Source organism: Periplaneta americana, chromosome 2 (genome assembly GCF_040183065.1).
Source record: "Periplaneta americana isolate PAMFEO1 chromosome 2, P.americana_PAMFEO1_priV1, whole genome shotgun sequence".
In the NCBI taxonomy this organism is placed as follows: Eukaryota; Metazoa; Arthropoda; class Insecta; order Blattodea; family Blattidae; genus Periplaneta; species Periplaneta americana.
In genome coordinates, this window is record NC_091118.1 from 124,178,218 (window position 1) to 124,202,816 (window position 24,599).

Genomic DNA, 24,599 nt, shown 5'->3' on the forward strand with positions numbered 1-24,599 from the left:
CATTAACAGAATTTGGAGTAATTTTAATGATCCTTGGACTTTTCACAGTAACATGAACCTTTAAAATGCAAGTTTATCAAAACTTTAAATGTTGAGTTCTTTCCTTATGGTTTTTTTATATGTAAAGATAAAAATGGTTATATCAGAATTGTTCCGGAAATGTTGGCTACTGAGTGTGGCTTGCAAGAATGACCATAGTGCACTTCAGTATGTTTGTTTGCTAGACTTATTTTGATGCACTCAGTTTATATTTTTAGATGGACTGCCGATCTTCTGCTTGAATAGAGGCCATAGCTCGTCTCATCGAGGTACGTACATACTCCCAAATTCGTTGCATAGTTCTTATTGTGTAAAGTCTCGCAGAATCCTCTGACAGAGAGTTCCTTCATTATTCACAGGTGTCGAATACACCAACGATTTTAAGTGGTCCTACAGAAAGAATTGGAATGGATTGAGGTTTGGTGATCGTGGAAGCCAAACATGTTCGGACGACGAGCTGCGGTCTGTATTCAAGCAGGAGCTCGTCTTTTTGAACGGATGTTATAAGAATCCATCAAAATAGACCTAATTACAGCTAACAGGCTTACTGGAAAGCATTCGGATCATATTTGTAACTTTTATTCAGAAACAAAGTTTTACGAGACCCATGCTGATACAGCCATTTTTTCACCTATACATATGTGGAATCCGTACCTGAAGTTTTGTCCCATATTTTTCGTTGCATCCTGTATTCATTTATTCATTCATAGCGTTCTGCTCAACGCCAGATCTTTCACTGTAAACCCAGCATTCTTCAATATTTTCTATTTTTTTATTTCCTCTTAGTCTCCGCATATGATGTTATCTATCATGTGTTATATTCTTCTGCACCGAATTTTTCTCCTGTTCACCATTCCTTCCAATGCGTCCTTAAGTAGACAGCTTCTCCTTAACCAGTGGCCCAGCCAATTTCTTTTTCTCTTCCTGATCAGTTTCAGCATTAGACGCTCCATTCTTCTCCATATTCACATTTAAAATGCTTCTATTCGTTTCTCATTACTTCGTTGTAACAACATGTATGTGTACAAATAAATGTGTGTCGTGACATTGCAAAGAGAGCTAAGGCCAACCAGCCTACTATTAGCATCATGTCCAAATGCCTCAGCAGAACTAGTATGGAATGGTTGTGACAAAGGATTGCGTGAAATATTTTTTAATTTTGATATGATATTTTTACGTTAAGTTAGAATGGATTTAAGGATTAAATAAGTTAAATAATATCAGAGGCAGGATGACATATTACCGTGTGGAATGACTCAATGACGCAATATAGAAATATTTAGAAGATTCGCGATCGAGCATCTTTGCAAGGATATGTGGGACTGTGAGGAAGAATCTGTGTACGCTCCAAGTCTGATGGCCACTTGTCTCACTCCATTTTACCGTTCAGTTGAAGGAACTTAAGAGAAACCTGAAGGAGTAAGGCTGAAAATGGACGTAAACTAATAGTTTGAGACGGTTCCTCGTATAGGATTAGGAGGTTTTGATTAGATTAGTATTTCGTGTTAATATTCTCATATGGATAGTAAGATGCGCGGACGTGTAAGTTAGTTTCAAAATCTGAGACGGAAGTAACAGGTGGGCAGGAAGACCAAACCCAAGCTAGGGGGACAGGAAACATGTGTCCAGGCGTGGAGTTGACCGATGAGGGAATGTATGGACTTTGCCTGCGGGTGGTCAGTAAGATGACGCCAAGCCAGGTTCCAATAGAGATGATCTGGTATATGTCAGAGGATTGTCAGGACGCCGGAAGTAGGAGATGTTCTAGTTAACGAACAATTTTTGAAGAACGCGTCTTAAGTGACGTAAGTGTAATCATGGCCAATCAGGATTCTTAATAGAGACACGTGATATATAGATAGGAGGGCGAAATTCTATGTTTGGTGGTTGAAAGTAGGGGATAGATTTGGCAGATAGACAGAAGGCTTATAGAACGCGTACGGAGAGGTTGCACTCCACATATTCTCGGCAAACCTAACTCGGAAGTATAACAATTTACGGACTTAGAATTTTTTAGTGGGTGTAGTAAGAAGTCGTGTGTTGCATTATTATTATTATAAGTCTGAATTCTTTCCTCTCATCACGTTATCAACTGTCCGTTATATTACTGGTGTTTTATAGTACAAAAGATATAATTACGGGAACTCAGAAATTAGTATACCAACTTGCGGGAAGTGAGATCGAGATATTATACACTTGGACGCGCATTTCTGCTAACCTGAAACGAACACTTAATAATAATAATAAACGTTTTCATAGTTCTTACCAACAACTTCTGGTGTGCGCCTACATCATTTCAACCTACGAGCACGTCTCCCAAACCCCATGTCCCGACCGTTTTGCAGCTGACCTGGGAACCTCATCCTCTACCGGAGTAATCTCGAGGAGGCTGGCGCCCAAATTAATCAGTGTACGTAGTTAATTATTACGTCGATGTGCCATCCTCGAGATACTTTCCATATTTCGGAGCTGGCAGCCGAGGGCGACGACGACCAACAACGACGACGAGGACGACGGCGACCCGCTTCATATATTTTGGCGCCCAACGTGGGGCTCGAGATGGCAACAATGACCACGGCGGGGATCGACGCGAGAGCCGACAGCCGACGCAGGGTTAATGCGGCTCGAGATGGCAACAATGACCACGGCGGGGATCGACGCGAGAGCCGACAGCCAACGCAGGGTTAATGCGGCTCGAGATGGCAACAATGACCACGGCGGGGATCGACGCGAGAGCCGACAGCCGACGCAGTGTTAGTAGAGCAGCTTGCAATATCATGCAGTGTCAACGACCGACAGCCACAACACCATGCAGACCCCAAACAGCTGAGAACAATGATGGACGGTGGGGGAGACGATCACCCAGGCGTAACCTAGAAGACGTCGATACGTAAGCATAAAGGGTTTCATTTCAATTGTTATGTCCATATATATGTACATATGTGTAATTCATTTTGGTTGGGTTTATTTTGTTTTTGAATTTAAGGGGAATTGTTGAAGATATATTATATATTACATGTTGCTAAGGAGCCAGACTAGAAGTAAAAAAAAAATGGAGACTACAGCAGGGACGAGTACTAGCCAAGATAAAGAAAGTTCGCGAGGTTCGGACAATGTCATGTCGAATAATGTGTTAGAGCGGATATTGGAGCAGATGAATCAGATGAGGAACGAAATGATAGAAACTAGTAATAATTTGAAGAGTGAGATGGGTAATTTGAAGAGTGAGATGGCTGAGAATAGTAGCAGGCTAGAGAGCCATAGTAGCAGGCTAGAGAGCCAGTTCGGTAATTTGAAGAGTGAGATGGCTGAGAATAGTAGCAGGCTAGAGAGCCGGTTCGGTAACTTGAAGAGTAAGATGGCTGAGAATAGTAGTAGGCTAGAGAGCCAGTTAATGGAAAGTTCTGACGTATATCAAGAGCAAATTGGTCAATTAAGAAATATAATGAACGAGAGATCTAATAGATTGGGAAATATGATAGAAGAGAGCTATAATAGATTGGGAAATATACTAGCCGAGAACAGTAATGAAGTGGAAAGTAAATTAATTGAGGATACTAGTGAACGGAAAGATAAGTTAGCTGAGAATATTAATGAATTGAGTAATGAACTAGCTGAGAATTGTAATGAAGTGGAAATTAGATTAGCTGTGAATATTAATGAATTGAAAGAGAAACTAGATGAAAATAGTACTGAACTGAAAGATAAGTTAGCCGAGAATATTAATGAATTGAGTAATGAACTAGCTGAGAATTGTAATGAAGTGGAAATTAAATTAGCTGTGAATATTAATGAGTTGAAAGAGAAACTAGATGAAAATAGTACTGAACTGAAAGATAAGTTAGCTGAGAATATTAGTGAATTGAGTAATGAACTAGCTGAGAATAGTAACGAAGTGGAATTTAAATTAGCTGTGAATATCAATGAGTTGAAAGAGAAACTAGATGAAAATAGTACTGAACTGAAAGATAAGTTAGCTGAGATTATTAATGGATTGAATAATACGATAACAGGAAATAGTAATGAAGTGGAGAGTAAATTAGCTAAGGATATTAATGAGAATACTGAGGAATTGAATATTAAAGTAGCCGAAAATAATAATGAGCTGGAAAGTAAAATAACTATGGATATTAATGGATTGGACGATAATCTCGATGAGAATAGTAATGAATTGGAGTATAGGTTAACCGAGAACAGTATCAGTCTAGAGAGCCAGGTGTTAGAAAGTTATGGAGCATTCAAGGAGCAAGTAAATAGAGTAATCGAAAAGTTTTATGAGTTTGGGAGCTATAGTGGACTTGAGAAAGAGAATGCTAAAACCATCACAAACATGGGGCGGAGGGCAGAAGAAGCCTTCCCACCCCACAGAGGGTACAATAGCAATGACCATAATGACGGTTGGAGCAGGGATCGGCCACACAGTGCTGGCGGTCATGGTTTACGACCCTACAATAGTGACCGATTTTCTAACAATGGTACAAAGCGGTACTGCGACGATCAAAGGAGTGAGTATAGGAAGGGCTATTGGAGGCCTCATTTTTCTGCAGGAGGAGAAAAAGTTAAGTGGAAGCATGCTGGTAGATTTAATGTGAGGAGTAGCGTGTCTCCACGTGCAAACTGTCAATTTAAGAATGGCACAATGACATATGAGGAAGGCCGCAGACGATCCCATTCGGAGAATGACGATCCGATTCATGATAGACATCCAGGCGACGTACCAGGTTAATAGACGAGAAGTGGTGTAAAGTTGAAAATAATATGATTTTAATTATAAGAAAAATAAGAATGTGTTTGTTTTGTGCATGTAGTATTTGAGCGGTATAAGCAACTAGAACCAAGAACTAATTTCAGTGCTGCAAATGGTACCTTGTGAAAATTTTGTTACTTTTGTTTTCTTTTTGCCACCTTCAGAATTAGTTGTTTTTGTGTGTTTTCTTATAAGATCATGCGATAAGTAGTATTCCCTGTGGCAATAATTTAAAGATGATATTAATAAGAATTAATAATGATTAATAATAATGATAGAATATTTTTTTTTAATTAACTTCATTTATGTTCATTTATTTGTAGAGGTTGAATGATTCGATTTGAATATGTATCCATTTTTTAGAATCAATATTAAGTGCCAGACCATCATTTTTAGTTCGAGACATAAAGTTGTCCTCTATATTGAGGGGACGTTATTCGAGATGTGTATTCAAGATTGCAGCTAGTGTATGAGATAGGATAAGTAGGGTCAATTAGTATTTCAGAAGTATTGTGTATCGTTTAGTATAATTTTGATTCTGGTTAATAATTATTTCGGTTTTATGGACGTAAATGTGTTTTCAAGGCTGAAGCTAATGTATGAAGTATGATATAAAGGGTTAATTGGTATTTTAAAATGTATTATGTATTATTTAGCGTATATTTTTTTTATTGTGGTTCATAATTCTTATTTCTATGTTATGAGTTTAAGTATGTATCAAGGAACCGATCATGAATGTGAGTGAGAGAGCGCCATTGTATTCGGATGTGCCCTGAATGTTACGATTGGATGCTGTATATATGTCAGGTAGAAGTCAGTTAAACTGGCGTGTGAGATGTAAGCAGGCGTGAGGTGTGTATATAGATTCATACATGTGAATAGTTGTAAATATGTAATAATTGTAAGTGTAAATTTGTACATTGTTTATAAGCATAGCAAAAGGTGTATCCAAGTGTGACTAATTAGGGGACACCGGAGACTAGTAGCGAAGGTATTATTTTGGGGCGTCTCATAACAACAAATATTCCCTTGGGAATATTCTTTGTTATGAGAGGGCATTTGAGACGGTTCCTCGTATAGGATTAGGAGGTTTTGATTAGATTAGTATTTCGTGTTAATATTCTCATATGGATAGTAAGATGCGCGGACGTTTAAGTTAGTTTCAAAATCTGAGACGGAAGTAACAGGTGGACAGGAAGACCAAACCCAAGCTAGGGGGACAGGAAACATGTGTCCAGGCGTGGAGTTGACCGATGAGGGAATGTATGGACTTTGCCTGCGGGTGGTCAGTAAGATGACGCCAAGCCAGGTTCCAATAGAGATGATCTGGTATATGTCAGAGGATTGTCAGGACGCCGGAAGTAGGAGATGTTCTAGTTAACGAACAATTTTTGAAGAACGCGTCTTAAGTGACGTAAGTGTAATCATGGCCAATCAGGATTCTTAATAGAGACACGTGATATATAGATAGGAGGGCGAAATTCTATGTTTGGTGGTTGAAAGTAGGGGATAGATTTGGCAGATAGACAGAAGGCTTATAGAACGCGTACGGAGAGGTTGCACTCCACATATTCTCGGCAAACCTAACTCGGAAGTATAACAATTTACGGACTTAGAATTTTTTAGTGGGTGTAGTAAGAAGTCGTGTGTTGCATTATTATTATTATAAGTCTGAATTCTTTCCTCTCATCACGTTATCAACTGTCCGTTATATTACTGGTGTTTTATAGTACAAAAGATATAATTACGGGAACTCAGAAATTAGTATACCAACTTGCGGGAAGTGAGATCGAGATATTATACACTTGGACGCGCATTTCTGCTAACCTGAAACGAACACTTAATAATAATAATAAACGTTTTCATAGTTCTTACCAACAACTTCTGGTGTGCGCCTACATCATTTCAACCTACGAGCACGTCTCCCAAACCCCATGTCCCGACCGTTTTGCAGCTGACCTGGGAACCTCATCCTCTACCGGAGTAATCTCGAGGAGGCTGGCGCCCAAATTAATCAGTGTACGTAGTTAATTATTACATCGATGTGCCATCCTCGAGATACTTTCCATATTTCGGAGCTGGCAGCCGAGGGCGACGACGACAGTTACAAGTTACATTAGAGAGAGGGCCGTGTGGAAAACCTCGAGGCACAAAATAGAGAATAGAGTGAGATGAACCGCGTAGTAAACGAGTAACGTCAGAGTAAATCTTTTATTTCGGAACGTTACAATTCTTCTCCTCTTGTAGGCTGAATATATATATAGAAGTTTCACTCTAAAAAGATAAAGGCTGACACAAAATATTTCAACACAGGAAACATAATTATCTCTTAAGAGACAATACTTTTACTATGATCAAAATAATTTAATAGAGAACTTTTGTGTGAGAGACAAATTTAAATTAATATATAATATTTATTTATATTCTAAAGTACCTTACTGTGCAGTTACAATGTAAAACTATGTTAATGCGTTAAGCAGAAGTTTACTCTGCTATATAAGCGAAAGCTTAACGATTATCCGATGTTCTTTACTTTTACGAAAATAATTGAAGGATTCAGAACCATAGTGGGCCAAGCGCCATTTACTAAAACCGTAGAAAACAAGGGTTAAAATGAAGTTATTACTATAATTCAATGGAAACATATAGCAAGTAGTATGAAGTATATACATTAAAACTACATGATATGTCAATCTTCATTAAACTATGATATTCACTTAACTTTAACCCTTGCTTTCTCCGTTTTTAATAAATGACGCTTGGCCCACTATGGCTCTGAACCCTTCATTTGCTCAGTCCCACTCACAAATATCGAGACCACCCACCTCATAATCCAGATCAGTTGTGGGATCAAGTTCTGGTTGGTATCTCTATCTGTTTTAAAATATTCTAATTCGAATAACCTACAACAGAACGTCAAGTAAGAGTTTCATCCTTAATAAGAAAACGTCGTACTCTATCACATGCTGAAAAAAAAACTAGAATGCAATAAATTGTTGCGCAATTTATAAACAATATGTAATGAACCAATTTTTGTTTTTACATATACTCTGTATTGTTCCACGTATTAATATTTCTTGTCTTAAAATGAGCCTTTTTCTTTTGTTCTCCATAACAGTTTTCCCTAAATCTCTTGCTGTTTTTGATCACAAAGTTCCAACATTTCACATAAAAATTTCGTGTTACCAAATCTTGTTAGTACATAGTTTATCACGAAAGGCTATACCGAGTGGAAGGAGTCGATATAGAATCTTTTGGGAGATGAATGAGTGAGGGAAGTTAAACATAAAAGTATAATGTCATTCTGGTCGTTTATGAACGATTCTGAAATATTCATACAAATAAGATCGAACAGATGGCAACATTAGAACACGTATCCAAGTAAATTGTTGCAGTGAGTCGCTACATTATGTATAGTCTTTGAAAAAAAAAATTCCGTGTCTCTTGCTGGTGCAAATGTGGAGAATTGACACTCGATTTACATGCATACGTTTGTATGTGCGCTGTCTACATTCATGTCAAGCCGAGCGGCTGTAAGCCACTCTTCGTGCTCCTTTTATAACGTCCTTTCCGGGGGAACAGTCAGTAGCGTGCTGGCTTGCGGTTTCCGGAGCCTGCTAGGATTTCCGACCAGGTAAATTTTTTTACTAACTAACTAATTTTTTATACGTAGATGGGAAGATAATATTAAAATGGATTTGAAGGAGATGGGGTATGATGGTGGAGACTGGATTAATCTTGCTCAGGATAGGGACCGATGGCGGGCTTACAGTATGTGAGGGCGGCAATGAACTTCCGGGTTCCTTAAAAGCCAGTAAGTAAGTAAGTAAGTAAGTGGAACGAATTATTTCCCAACTCTGGCTCGAATAGCAGAATAAAAAACTCTTGGGAGATCAATTTTCTTTCCGAAAAAAGGTACAGGCAAACAAATTAAAGTAACATAAAAATACACATGTGGACCTAGTACTTTGTCTACATGCCACCGGCATCTATCACCGCCTGGCATCTTCGGAGCATTGAGTCCACTAGATTGCGGAAATAGTTTTGGTCTTCAGCGAGATATTCCCAGGTAGCCAGAACGTTATCCCACAACTGATCTGGGCGTTGAGGTGGGTGGTTTCGATATCTGTCGATCCTCCTCTTTTCCAACTCAACCCATACGTGTTCGATAACATTCAAATCAGGTGTCTTGGGAGGCCAAAATGAGTTCGATCTCAGGCATTCCCGCGAACCATCTTTGAACGTTTATGGCGATGTGCGCGCGGTGTTATCCTGCTGGAAAATTAAATTTTCTTCGGGATAACTATCTCGGGCTGAAGGAAGAAGAACGTTTCAATAACCCTCAATTAAAATATTTTATACGTTTCAATATAGGTACTGTACGTATGTTGGTCTTTACTGCTACTAATACATTTAGAAAATTTTAATTGTTTATTTACATTAAACAGAATTATGCTTATACATCAAAGAGGAAAGTTTTCTACAAATACCGTAAGACATAGACGAGAAAATAAAAATCATAAGTTTGAAACTCTCGTTGAATAGTCGTGTACCTGATAATTACTGCAAAGGGAAAGTTGAATATGTAAGTTGGATGTCAAAACGTACAGTGAATTATAAAAACTCAGCTACTGAAAATACCTTAAAATGTGCATTTGATCAGTTCTTGTGTTATATTCTTGCAGTATAAGTCCATTACACTGATATTAATATTTATCCACGTTCGGAGTTGCGCTCGGGAGTAGGTCTTACTTCCTCTTGGGATGATTACCTGGTTGGGTTTTCTGAGGTTTTCCCAGAATATCAGGTAATCTACAGCAAATCCTCCACCTTATGTCGCCAGATGTCATATCACCATTATAAAATCCATCGCAGCTACTTAAGTAAGTGCAGGGATGCAAAACTGTGCTCCAATTGTGGCATATGTCACAAGCCGGAACACGTAACTCATCCCTTCCTTTCAACCCTCGCGTCACTGGACATGGTAGGGGGAGAAGAGATGTGTATTCAGTGTGCTTACGAAACGTCACAGATACGTCGTTGTAGGCCGAGGATTGTGGATGGGAGAACAAACTTTTCCCCACGTTTAATATCTTAATATGCTTTTACGTATTTTGTTAGTAAATATTCATGCAAGTTTCAATTTACATAGAAGAAACGTAGAAGAACGCGCTACAGGCTTCAACTACAAAAACCAAACAGTCAAAATGGCTTCTCTTTTTCCTTACCGCTGGAATAGTAATTCCTGAAAGTTTTCCTAGACTGCACCATATTACAATGCAAATAAGTGAATAGTTCCGTTCCGCCCCGGGGTTCCGTCTCGCCCCCAGTTCCCTTAGTAATCGAAAGAATAACTGACGTAGTCGTGGTGGTAAGATTTAGTAGGCTATGGTTAAAAAAACACATTTCTGTTCATGACTATCAAGTATACAGGATGTTTCCGAATTGATGTTACAAACTTTCAGGCATGATGGCGAAGGGTACATGTATCAATTTGAGATACGGAACCATGGTCCGGAAATGACTGAGTCGAAAGTTATAAGCAAAAATAGTTGTGTGGAAATGGAATTGTAATTTGGCACCACGTGCCCTCCTTCCCTTAACTTTTGGAACAGTCGTGGAAAAATGGTATGGGCCGGATGTCTCCTACGTGGGTACCTGCCCCGATACAATCTGTGAGCTTGTCTACTGTTCCCATTGGCTCATCCGTATTCGAAAATCAGGTCTGCTTATTCCGCTCTCGTGTACTCCTCCATTTCACTAAGAATGATCGACTGGACACTGCAGCTTGTGCAGTCAATCAGTCCTAGTGAAATGGAAGATTACACGAGAGCGGAATAAGCAGACCTGATTTTCGAATATGGATGAGCCAATGCGAACAGTAGACAAGCTCACAGATTGTATCGGACCAAGTACCCAAGTAGGAGACATCCGGCCCATACCATTTTTCTAAGACTGTTCCAAAAGTTAAGGAAGGAGGGCACGTGGTGCCAAATTACAATTCTATTTCCACACAACTATTTTTGCTTATAACTTTCGACTCAGTCATTTCCGGACCATGGTTCCTGATCTCAAATTGATACATGTACCCTTCGCCATAATCCCTGAAAGTTTGTAACACCAATTCGGAAACACTCTGTATAACGTGCATTATTTATTGAAAAACATAAATGAAAATTACTCAACTTTAATGTTGGCAAAATTTATGCACATTTGGTGATGGAATTTCGGATGAACTGGTCTATGCTGGATAACAAACTAACGCGAGAATGATTCGTGTAATTTGATAAATTTCTACACGAAAATGGTGCTCAATTAGAAGATACTTTTCGCCATTACCCAACGTGCTGCTGTTACGTTACCTGTGCAGTACTGTCGCTCTCTTAATGTAGTCATAGACAGTGTCTTTCTCTTTCTCACAGAGCAACAACACAGTCTAGTATAGGTCTCGCAAGCAGGGAATACCGACGGAAGGAATGCGAATGAAACAATACGATAAGGAAGACAGAGCGACAGGAAAGGTCACGAGATAGCTTGAATGATATTCAAGAGTACAGTCGGAAGAGAAATGACATTGATAGAATCAGGCTTGCGTTGTTATAGTTACATTACGACTTTAGTTTGTTCCATTGCATGTGAATACGTGTCTTATGTCGCACGGTATTATTATTTCATTCGTAAACATACGTTGCGCGTTTAATTAGCTTCGAATTTTTCTCTTGCTACGTTCTTTATTTCCACAGCAATGTCCTCATTTGTTCATCTTCTTGAAAGAGACAGTACTTCCATCTGCCCGTACCTCTCGCCCCCTCGACGTGCCTACATACAGTACACACGTCAAAACAGACAGCAATGCCACCATTGCTTTTCGGTAATCGTTCCTTGCGCGAGCTATATATACAGTCACGAAGCTCAATACGTAGTAAATATGCATCCATAGATAGTTGCTAACCACTAGAATCGCTACTATCGCCTCATTACAGACAATGTGAAATAGTACCTGCACAGTCTATTGTTTCTAGTACCCCCATAAACTCAAGCTTCGTGACTGTATATACTAGACTGTGGTAACAACAGCTTTTCTGTTCACGTTCTACATACAAAATGGTCACCTAATATACTGCCTGATAATAATAGATATTTAATCTTATTATTACCCTCCCCGTTATAGTTATAGTGTAAAGCATTAAATCTGAAAACTTACTACGAATGTGCAGTGGAATAAGGGTCTATGTTGCGCAGTTGGATCACACAACTAATAGTATCGTATCCTGATTTCAAACTCAGTTCTTTCGGAACTACTTTAACATAAAATAGATCCTTATTCGTTTGTACAATGTACACTGATAGTAGACATATTTCAAGACATTAAATCAAGAGAAATGTATAATGAAGGAGAATGTTACATAATTAAAATATATGTCCAAAGAAAAGAACAACTCGAGGAAAATTCTCTTCCAATCATCTTATTCACCACAAGTAACAATTCAGACATCGCTGGGGATCGAATCTATGATCGTGGAATAATATACGCAGGCTATACTGCAGTACTAAGCTACCGGAGGGATAACATATGGTAGCCTATACGTACGATGTTATTTAAAAATATTACCTCCAAACCAGAAGTTTACTGCTTTATAAAAGTCAAAGCGATAGAAATGTTTCCTTATGCCAACTTGGAAAGGACCAATAATACTGAAAAGAGGGTGAAGTTCTAAATATTGTTGATCGAGATGGGGTAGGAGCTAAGGAGAAGGGGAGGAGAATGGAGTGGTGTTGAATAATAGAGGTGTGCTATGGTGGGGCGCAGCTCTGGGGACTCCCTTGGGAAATTTTAGGAAATGTACGGCCATATTCCAGCGCCATCATCTTCATGCGAATAGAATTTCCTCATAGCTCCTGTGCGCTGCTTCTTCTCACACAATCACCAACTCTCTGATCTCCGTGTCAATGAAGCAGTGTGATATAACTATGGGAGCTCTTCCAATCGACTCTGACTTCCAATGGCCTTAAGAGATAATAGACGTAATTCATCTCTATTGAAATCCACCCCCAATTACTAGATTATCAGCTTTATATACTTCACATGTAAGTATTCTACATAAGTCTGAAAGTCATATTGAGGTTTGGTTTCAAATAAGTTGCAATTGAATATTAAAATATTTTTTGTTATATCATTTCAGTTTACAACTTATCAAGCCTTGTACAAATACTGAATTAATTTTATGTCATGTCATGTTACAATATTATTAGGTCTACCACGAATATTTTCGACTTACAAAAAGTCATCTTTAGGTGGAAAACACATATTAGTGTGTAACAATTTGAATACAGGTGACAAGCAATGCAAATAAATAAGAACACTTGTACGTTTCGTAATATTCGTTTCTTTATTCCGTCCTATCCTCTTTTATTCCTTCCTTCATTCCTTTCTTTCGTCCTTCCTTTATTTCTTCCTTTCTTCTTCTTTTCTTTCTTTCTTTCTTTCTTTCTTCCTTTCTTTGTCTCTTTCTTTCTTCCTTCCTTTCTTTGTATCTTTCTTCTTTTTTTCTTTCTTTGTCTCTTTCTTCCTTCCCTTATTTCTTTCTTTCTTCCTTTCTTTCTTCTTTTCTTTCTTTCTTTCATCCTTCCTTTATTTCTATCTTTCATTGTTCCTTTCTTTCTTTCTGCCTTCATTTCTTTCTTTCTTCCTTTCTTTGTCTCTTTCTTTCTTCCTTCCTTTCTTTCTTCCTTTCTTCTTCTTTTCTTTCTTTCTTTCTTTCTTCCATTCTTCCATTCTTTCTTTCTTGCTTCCTTTCTTTGTCTCTCTCTTCTTTTCTTTCTTTTTTTCTTTCTTCCAATCTTTCTTTCTTCCTTTCTTTCTTTCTTTCGTTCTTTCTTTCTTCCTTTCTTCTTCTTTTCTTTCTTCCATTCTTTCTTTCTTCCTTCCCTCCTTTCTTTGTCTCTTTCTTTCTTTCTTCCTTTCTTTCTTTCTTCCTTTTTTCTTTTTTCTTTCTTTCATTCTTCCTTTCTTTTTTTCTTTCTTTCATTCTTTCTTTCTTCCATTCTTTCTTTCTTCATTTCTTTGTCTCTTTCTTTTTTGCTTCCTTTCTTTATATCTTTCTTTCTCTTTCTCATTTATCTTCTTTCTTTCCTCTGTTTTCTTGCTTTCTTGTTCCTTCTCTTTTAGACTAATGCAATGAAATTACTTTTTTTCCCATACTTTTGTTTTACTTCTTTTTTTTTATTTTTCTATGTCCATATTTTCATTTCATTTTTCTTTCTTGAGTTCTGTCTGTCGTTTTACTTCCAAACTCGTTTCCTTCGTTCTTTCATTTCTTCCCTTCTCATTTTTATTCCTCGTTTTTTTCTTTCTTTCCTACTTTCTGAAATGTAAACATATGACATTGGAAATATATTAAACAATAGTTCAAATTTTATGAACTGAAATATATTTCTATAAACTCTATACGTTAGCATCAAATTTTCGTTCAGAATCAAATTTTTTGTCTTGCTTACACCTTCATGACTCCCAAATGCTATCTGGAAAGGTCCATTTCAGAAACGATATTTTTAAAGATTCATCTTCTATTTTTACATTCGAATGGAGTGAGGTTTTAACCTTCTCTCGTTAGTCGAAAATGGCTGGTCGCTCCAGTGCTTTTATGCAGAGCATAAAATAGCCTACATTTCATAACACTTCATGGACTTGTTATGAAAGCAATGACATTTTCCAAACAACTCTTACATGCAGTGCATACACTGAAACTTTGTCATGTCAATATTGACGTTCAGTTTTAATTGCCTGCAGTTATGGAGTTGATGTTGAACTGATTGACAGGTGACGGATGTGAACAGAACTCAAAAGAGTAAGAACAAAGTTCTGAAAACAAACACAATTTAAAATGTTTTCCACCAAACAAACACAATTATAATTGCACTGTTACTCTTAACTCGTTTTCAGATCGAGTAAATTTCCACATATCAAATCTGGGTTAAATATAGGCGTATATTACAATTCTCTTTACCAAGGATGGTAAATTCATCCCAAAGCCATGATAATGAGAAAATAGGCAATTGATGGATCTGCGTTAAGGAGGAATATCTGTCCAACATTGTTATCCGTCACAAATTCCATTTAAACTTTTCGAAACTTGAATACTGATTCTCAAAATGTAATGCCGATGTATTAGAAGTTAGGATAGCAGTGATTAAAAGATAAATGTTTATTAAGCCGTAGGCCAGCGATGGGCGTGCATGCCTCTGTGCAAGACTGAAACAACGTACATATTTCATGCACATGGGAACGGTTCTCAACTGAAGCGGGACCGTAACACTGAGAATGGGTTAAGGGTAAGCGAGTTGATTCGATAGCGCAAACAAAGTAAGATAAATAACATGTAGGCCTATAATGAGTAGTTTTAACAGTTTAAACAATGAAATTAGTTTTATACTGCAGACATTTTTCTCTATTACGAAAAGTTTCAACTGGACCTAGAAATGGCAGCATAATTAAAAAGAACACAAAGTAAAGGAATGTTTTTTTTTGAAAAAGAAATTAAAATAATAATTTATTTTCTAAAATAAAGTTTACTAAAATTTGTATAACAATATATTCGTGGTAGTATAGAGAACAATTAATAAACTTATTTCTGCCTCAAGTTCTCATTACAAAAATCATTCAGAAGGGCTTTGAGATCCACTTCAAAGAGTTACCGACTCTAACCTTTAGAGTGGCACGATCCACTCTTACCGACTACTATGGTTTATTTTATATTGTCGCTCTAACAGTAAGTGCAACCTTCCAACAGTGGTAGGCCTAATAACTTTTCCACAAACTGAACACTCTGTTCCAACTTATGCCTCCGAAAGTAAATAATTACTTCATTTGAGATCCTGAGCATCGTTTAATATTACTCGTGCTAGCCATATTGTAACTGACTCACAAAACCTCCGTTTATAATGCAACATTGATTTATTATGTAATTTAGTTCGCTAGTCCTGAAGTCAGTGTTTGTCAATCACTGACTTTAGTGGGACAAAAAGTCAAGAGCACCTCGAAGTTTGGAAATCTTCAAAATATTGCACACGGGTGAAAGCACTGAGTGAACGCTGAGCAATTGCACACGAATGTCTATCTCCGCGGTAGGCTAAGCATATATAGGGTGGGCAAAATAAAACTGGCCAGCGCAAAATATATATGAAATATATATAAGACTAACGCGGAAATGACCCTGACAATGCAAGAAACCGTGATTTCGATGCAACAATGGGTTTCTGTCACATGTCCGCGCATGCGCATCTCCCGCATGCTCTGTCCCGAGCTTCGCTGTGTCATTATGTTTGAATGAGTGAGAGCAGCAGACGTGTTTAGTGGCCAGTTGAATGCAACACAAAATGGTGCTGACGATAAAACAACGCATGTTCATTGTCGAGTGTTACGCGAAGCACAATTCATGGAAAAGGTTTGCCAAAGTGTTGCGCAAGAATTTCAGACTGAACAAGGTTTGGCAAAACCTCCAGCAAAGGCTGCAATGCAAAACTTAGTGGCAAAATGGCGTGAAACGAGCTCTGTAGCGAATAAAAACCGGAACTATCGGAAAAGAGTTCGAATACCAGAAAACATTGCTTGAGTGCAGGAAAGCTTGGAACATAGTCCGACGAAATCGCAAGGCCGTTTATCTGTGCAAGTGGGAATTAAGAGAACGTCGTGTCGAAACATTATCAAAAAGGACCTGCATCTGTATCCTTACAAATTTACTGTTGTGCATGCGTTAAAGTGTCAGGCGTCCGGGCCAGTTTTATTTTGCCCATTCTGTATAATCCACATTCAATGATTTTTCTTAAGTGCTTCATGACACATTTTGGTAGCCAAATAGTTGTATGTTTTGTTGGCACAAACAATGAACGTATCGTCTTGAATACTCATACTTAATATGTTTTACGTAAATAAATTTAAACAATTAATAATAAAGAACTATCAATATTAAAAATTTCACAAAACGTCTATTCTAGGAGTGGTCCAGCAGATAACAAATATTTATTAAATTTGGTCAAAACTTCGTGAGCGAATACAGAACTTCAATCAGAAGGATCTCAAGCCAGACCTGACTATCCCACAATATAAAAAATAAGTTTCTTTTATCTTAATCTACCTTACGGTAAGCATGAATAACTGTTTCCTTAGCTGCTTAAGAGGGATAATTTTGACAGCATATAGATTTAACCGTTCGCAATTGAACTGAAACTTCGAACATCTCCGAAACTATTTAATGTGGACTAATAATATCTGGTTTGAACACCTTCATTCATCTTTGTTCATGTTCAGTGAGAAAGTATTGCGATGCTGGACCAAATTAATTTCTACATTAAACTCGTATACAAGTTTCGAGCATCCTTGATATAAAAAAGCGATTTTTGTGCATATACCTATTGTCCATCCATCCATCCATCCATCCATCCATCCATCCATCCATCCATCCATTCCTAGATCATGAGCTATACAATAACCATGCAATTATCTTCAGTAGTTTGAGTTATGAGGGAATGGTTTGAAAATCTTAAGTTTCGAAGAACGAGCGACAAACTTACCAACAGGCGATGGTGTCTAGAACTCTCCTGATGCACATTTTTAGCCAGAACTCGTAAAGTCATACAGCTATTTAGAAAATTGTTTCACAGACGAAAGGGGGAAATTCTATACTACAGAATTCGGACAAAATAAACAAATATTTTTTGGACCAGTCAAACTAGATGTTTCTCCTTAAGCGCTCTACTATCTTCATAAAGTTCTCAAAGTAGTCAATCGTCCGTGTCTGGTGAAAGTGGTTAAAACCTCAGTAGTTTGGATGGAGATAGTGAAGAATATATTGATGGTACATCACTTACTGTTGTATCGTACTTACGTAATATTCTACCTTTATAGTTTAGTGACACAGTGTTATCTTATTTTACAATTTATGAGGAGCAAACTTTCAAACTTTCACTTTCAGAAAATGTTAAAAATATGTACAGTATCTCTGCAATAAACGAAGATTCCTCTATGGTGAAATTTTATATTTATAGCAAAAAATACTTTAATATTTCACCACAGCAAATATTTTGTTCATTACAGAGATTTCAGTTGTTGGCATCTAAAGTGTATTTTCTGAGAATGGACATATCAAGTTTTTAAAGTTTTCTCCTCTTATATCATCGTTTGAGGATGAAATGTTTTTATTACTAGACTTACAGTAGCATAACCATAGCTTTTTAATAACAACAGTAGAATAGTTGAATTCCTAATGTCACCACCAAATTACTTGTAGGGCCGCAGAACCAGTCACAGTAAGTAAATGTACCAGTATCTAGGAGCGCAAGCGCTTTAGGTTAAATTCGATGGATAATACTGAACAACATGAAATTTGTCCTTTTTATAGAAGTATGTGTATTCGATGTATTTTGTGGTTGCAAAAATGAATCTGCAGTTAGTTTTTGTCCAGCACGTACTCTTTCTCCAAAATTAAAAGTTATTTAATGTTAGTGAAATGTTGCAATACTTTCACCTTATGGTATGCAACATGTCACTGGAAGTACACTTTCCTGACAGCCACCTGGACTTCTTTCCAAAAAAAAAAAAAAAAACCTTGGTGCTGCAAGCGATGAACACGGGGAGATGTGTCATCAAGAAATACCTACCTTCGAAAAGCGCTTCACTGGAAGGTGGAATGCAAATATGCTGGTTCAATATTGCTGGTCACTCAGAGAGATTGCAGAAGCTGTCTACAAACGTAAAAGATAAAAAAAAAAATACATTTTAATTTGTGAATGTTGGCCAAAAAAAGGTTGCGTTATGTGCTGGTATAACAAATTTGTGTAAATAAGTGAAGTGCATGTACCATAAAAATGGTATGTGTTGGAAAATTTTGGTTTTCAGAAATAAACTCAGTATCTCTCATTTAGTTAAAATTACATAGTTTCATCTAAAAGACAGAAACAAAGTTTAAATTTGTTGTCCAGTGTAATGGGTTCCGTTCATACGTTATACTACTTGAGAATCTGTGCACGCGAATGTTGTTTCATCCAGATATTTTTATAATCACTGTAAATAGTTTCGTGACAGTACAGATTGGGCTTATGGCGGGCTTATGTGAGGGCAGCAATGAACCTCCGGGTTCCTTAAAAGCCAGTAATTAAGTAATAAGTAAGTAAGTACCACAAATAAAATATACGTACCTTCATGATCTCCGATTATTCCAAACTTCATTTTATTGGATGTTTGCTTTTATAAAATCATAAGATAAGCTAATAATACACCCACAATATCTTCACAAGAAATCAGCGGGTAATTCATCGTCGTCATATTGCTTGGTAATAAGACCAAACAGAATATATATATATATATATATATATATATATATATATATATATATATATATATATATACAGATATGTACTGGCACATACGAAATTTTTATATTAGAAATTCTTAGAGCTTAAAGCCGAACGTCTGAAAAACGTGTGAGGGTCGCTGGTGGGTGTTTATTCAATTTCTCTGCAAATATTTTATTCGAACGTTCAAACGCTCCGCTGCGCTAGACAAGGAAAAATATGAGCAATTTGTCATCTTGTGGTGTAAGTTATTTCCTTTCCTCCACCCTCAAGCGCAACAGGATTATTGTAAAGCTGGCGTGGAAGAGGCTCAATAGTTCTCTTGACAGATTTACTTCTCCACATGAATTCTGCAAGCATGTACTCACAAGTAAAATAAATTGAATTATTAATATTTGATTCAACATAGTGGATGTTACACGTTAGAAAACACAGAATGTCGTGCATATTTTCCAGATTTATTGCCTGTCTTTCCACACCCGCAATGTATTTGAATTCTCGATGAAGGCAGACTTTCATAAAATCGACTTGGTACTTACCGAAGGCTTAAAAATAATGCAATTAAATGTTTTATACGGAATTTCTGAAATTATTATTAATTCTGATAGATAATTTTAATACATTTCCACTACAGTACTTTATGTAAATCATTTTTCCTTCCACAATCGAATTTCTGACGAATTTATGAAAGCATAGTTATATCAACACAATTATCATGCTATAATAGTACATTATGCAACGAGCCTATAATGGTAGTAATTAAGACGCGAGTATGTTTATGAAACGAGCGCAAGCGAGTTTCATAATTTTCCTCTGACTGAGGAGTGGAACTGACCTTGTGCAATACCTCGTAAATTGTGAGATGTGCGCAGACGCGAAAGTATTGATTTTTTCCGAGAAAGAAAGTTGATATTGACCTTGATATAATCTAGAGAGTTAAATAAACATTAATTTTGATATAACGTTGAAATTGAAGTAGACATTGAAAAACGAGATGAGAAATTGAATTTATTTGAATATTATTAACAATTAACGCTAATTATTACAGTAACAGAACTAGTTGTCTTTCGATTGTATATCCGAGAATAATCGATACTTGCGCTTTCATATTGCTACAATGGTATTTTCTGATTGGTGGAACACCTGAACTTTAATGAATAGGTGTACTTTAATGAGGTCCATTAAAGGGCTGCTACCAGGTGTATAATTACTACATTTCGACATAGTCGAGCATAAAAATAATTAAAGTCCTTCTTTCTCACAACTATTGTGCTCTAAATCAGGTATGGGGAATATTTTCCCGCACGGTCACTTTATACTTCTTCGTTTGTCTCTCCACAAATATTCTACTTCTCTGCGTGTATGTAGGCTATAGTAAACAGAAGTCGAACTCTGTACCATAGCGTTCTAATAGTTCATAAGAGAATCAGATTACTGATATAGAGATCGACAAACACTACTTGATGGACTGACCGATCGACAACCAACCGATCAACAAAAATGTTTCCAGACAAAGTTATATTAGGAAGTGTATGTGATTAGAAAACAGTTTGAATGATATCAATATAAATACCTTAATGAGTGAACAAGAATTACACTCTTCATAAATATATAAAAAACGTTCTCAGAGTGAAGACAGTGTTGAGGCAAAAGCACGCTCCTTTTCCAACAGGATTCTGCGACAGCACATTCAGCCCACTATTCCATGTACGAACTTCAAACAGTACTCGACGATAGAATTATCAATATCATGTCAGCCACTTTTAACTCCCGACTTAATCCCTTGTGATTAATATTTCAGGGAACTCTAGAATAAAAGTGTATACAAAATAATTCACATAGTGTGGAATAAGTACAAAAAATATCGGTAAAGAAAACATGGCCTCCATTTCTGAATGGAAACTCCATCTAGTGTTGCGTTATTTTTAGAAAAGTGCTAAGATTATTTTAAAGAAGAAGAAGAAGAAGAAGAAGAAGAAGAAGAAATTTTTTTCTCAATTTTGTAGAATAAAAGTTATAAAACTGCTTACCAGCGGGCCCGGGTTCAAATCCTGATAGGAAAAAGTTACCTGATTGAGGTTTTCCCTCAACACAATAAAAGCAAATACAGTACTGGGTAACTTTCGGCGTTGGACTCTGTACTCATTTCGCTGGCATTATCACCACAGTCTAGTATATACAGTCACGAAGCTTGAGTTTATGAGGGTACTAGAAACAATAGACTGTGCAGGTACTATTTCGCATTGTCTGTAATGAGGCAATAGTAGCGATCCTAGTGGTTAGCAATTGTCTATGGATGCATATTTACTACGTATTTAGCTTCGTGATTGTATATACTAGACTGTGTGATCACCTTCATCTCATTGAGACGCTATATAACCACAGCAGTTGAAAAAGACTCGTAAAATAACCAATTAAAATTAACTGCTTATATTTAATATTTATTAATAGCACAGTCTAGTATATACAGTCACGAAGCTCAATACGTAGTAAATATGTATCCATAGATAATTGATAATCACTAGGATCGCTAATATCGCCTCATTACAGAAAAAGCGAAATAGTACCGGCACAGTCTATTGTTCCTAGCACCTTCACAACCCATGCTTCGTGACTGTATATACTAGACTGTGTTAATAGCTTCTGAGGGTTCAATTTACAAATTCTACGCAGCTTATTACCGATAGCAACCTCTCTGTGTTTCCGGAGTGTACAAGTATTTCGGCAGCTCTACTCGTTGGGATTTTCTACTGTCTATCTTTTCATCCAGTAGTACTTTGTAAAGAAGGTTTCGAATGCTGGAGACAAAATCCATCTCAGTAGAATGAGAATACAGAATGAGAATACAATTTTAAATGCGACTTCTTCAAATATTGCATAATGAACAGGTATATGAATAGATTCTCTTTTCGGAAATAAGATAGGAAAAACTGCTAAAATGTGCAGAAACTGCATTTATTACAATACTGAAATAAATGGTATGTTATGCATACAAACTTCTTTCTGCTGCTGAAAATGAAGAGCTTTGTGCAAGGAAAGTCACTTTTCTACGTCGCATTTCTTTCTTCTTTAAGCATCAGTATCCAATTACCGTTCGAGATAAAAACTTTTGGTTCTAAAGGAAGGAAGTGTAATGATGACAAAATGTCAGTCTTCCTGCATCCAACCATAGACTAAATAATTTTTCTTTGATCATAAGTACCTTCTGTATCCTATCCAATAAGCAACTTCTTGGTACCTGATAATTCTAAGATATATAAAGGGATTCATTCATTTCTCTGCAACTCTTTGAAGTTTTTACACCTCACTGCACTCTTTGTTAATATTATCTACTATACCTTAAAATTTCTTAATGATAGGACGCGGAGTTATTTAATCCTTTTACTTATTATGTGAATAGAGCTCATAGAAATGTTCATTAATCGTCTTTACAAGGCTTCCGATTTTGTTTTTTCTCTTTGCACTCTTATTTCCTTTAACATTTATTCTTTTCTTTTCTTCTTTCTCTTTTATTAAGGTACCTTTGGCGCATCTAAACTTCTCCTTTATTTCACTTTATCTTGTCCTTCTCTCCTTCTTCTTTCACTTCCATTCTCTTTCTTACTTTATTTTAAGTTTCTTTCATTATTTCCATTCTCTCTGTCTTTGCCTAATTTTTCTTTCTTATCTTCCATCTTTTCATATACTTTCTATTTATTCTACAATTTCTAACTTCTCTGGTTTTCTCGTTTATTTATTTAGTTCCGTCTTTCTGTTTTAAATTTTCATTCTTTCTCCTTTTCTATCCTTCTCAGTTTACTTCTTTCTGTCGCACTTCGTTTTATTTTCCCATTTTTTTCCTCTTAATACTTTTTCTTAAACTACGTTTCAAGAATTTGTCAATAAAATTTCTATAGTCGTCTTTCCTCTCGTTCTCTCCTTGTTCTTCCTCCACTTACATCCTTTCGATTTTTCACTATTTTCTCCTTTGCATTATTTATTTTTATTCGTCTGTCCTCTTGTTTATTGTTTAAATATTTTATTATTTTACCTACACTTTATGCATTAGTGAGACAAGTGATGGGGTTCTCTCTACGTGGAATACGTACACACTGGATTTTCACCTAAGACAATACAGGAAATCGTATTGACAAAGAGAAAACATATGAGGAATTTTGAAACTTACGACACTAGTCTCCATGCAATGTAAAAATTGTTTAATGACGCTTCCAATTTTAACCGACACGAAATTTTGGTTTAGTACTTTTGAACTGATTTCGACCTTAATTAGCTTATATACGAGGGAGAGTCAAAAAGTAACCTTAATAGCCTAATTGTTTTATTAATTGAATATGTACAGTAAGACTACAAACACTTCTTCACTTTTAACATAGTATAACAAAAACACTTGCATTGAACGTCGTTAATATAGTCTTCATTGCAAGATTTAAAAAAAAAGTACTATAATAGTGTGACAGATCACACAGTTACTGACAATCTCTTGCATCTAGCGCCATGAAAATAATATTTGAAGTGACCTGTACGTGTTCCAAAGTCTTTTCGAGAATTAGTCTCTCGCACGCTTCCCCTCTCGGGACATCCTCCAAAATGGTGCATGCTATACTTCTTTTCTGCATTGAAGTGCAGAGAAGAATGAGTTGCGTTTACTAGCGACGATCTAACCCATCAAGATTCCGATCGTGTTCTAACACGTGCGCAGTAAAGCTCATTCCAGCGGTTGGGACTGTGGATTTAAAGAAATCTAATTTGATATAATTTACCTGTGTAATTTTTGGAACTGAATTACTTTGGTCGAAAATATTTTTAATTGTCCAGCGATAACAGAATCCCAGAATATTGAGATCTTTTTATTTCGTTTAATAGGATGTAGATGGGAGGATAATATTAAAATGGATTTGAGGGAGGTGGGATATGATGGTAGGGACTGGATTAGTCTTGCTCAGGGTAGGGACCGATGGCGGGCTTATGTGAGGGCGGCAATGAACCTTCGGGTTCCTTAAAAGCAGTAAGTAAGTAAGTGTTATCTTCTTTCCTTTTGCAATCTCTCCTCTTGCAGTGGTTTCAGAGAACGAGAATTGTTCCAGCCTTTTAAACATTCAAATCAAGAACTCTGTACACATTTTTAATAAGAAATGATACTGCTATTAATTTATCTTCTGAATTAAATTCAATTATTTTACCATAGATACATAATAATGAGTTTGATATTATATACATTATATTCATATTCTTTATATGTACATACTAATTCATTCTCAAATTATTAAAATTCCAACATTGCATAATATAGATATTGTTCGATAGTCCTTTCTGACCGCGCTTTAATAAGTTTCATGTATAATATTTTTACGTCCTTTTATTTATAGTTTTGGGAAGAATTATTGCACACCACATATATAAAGATCAAAACGGAATGTTTTAATTTGTTATACGATATGGTCGCATACGTTTGATTGCTTTGTGG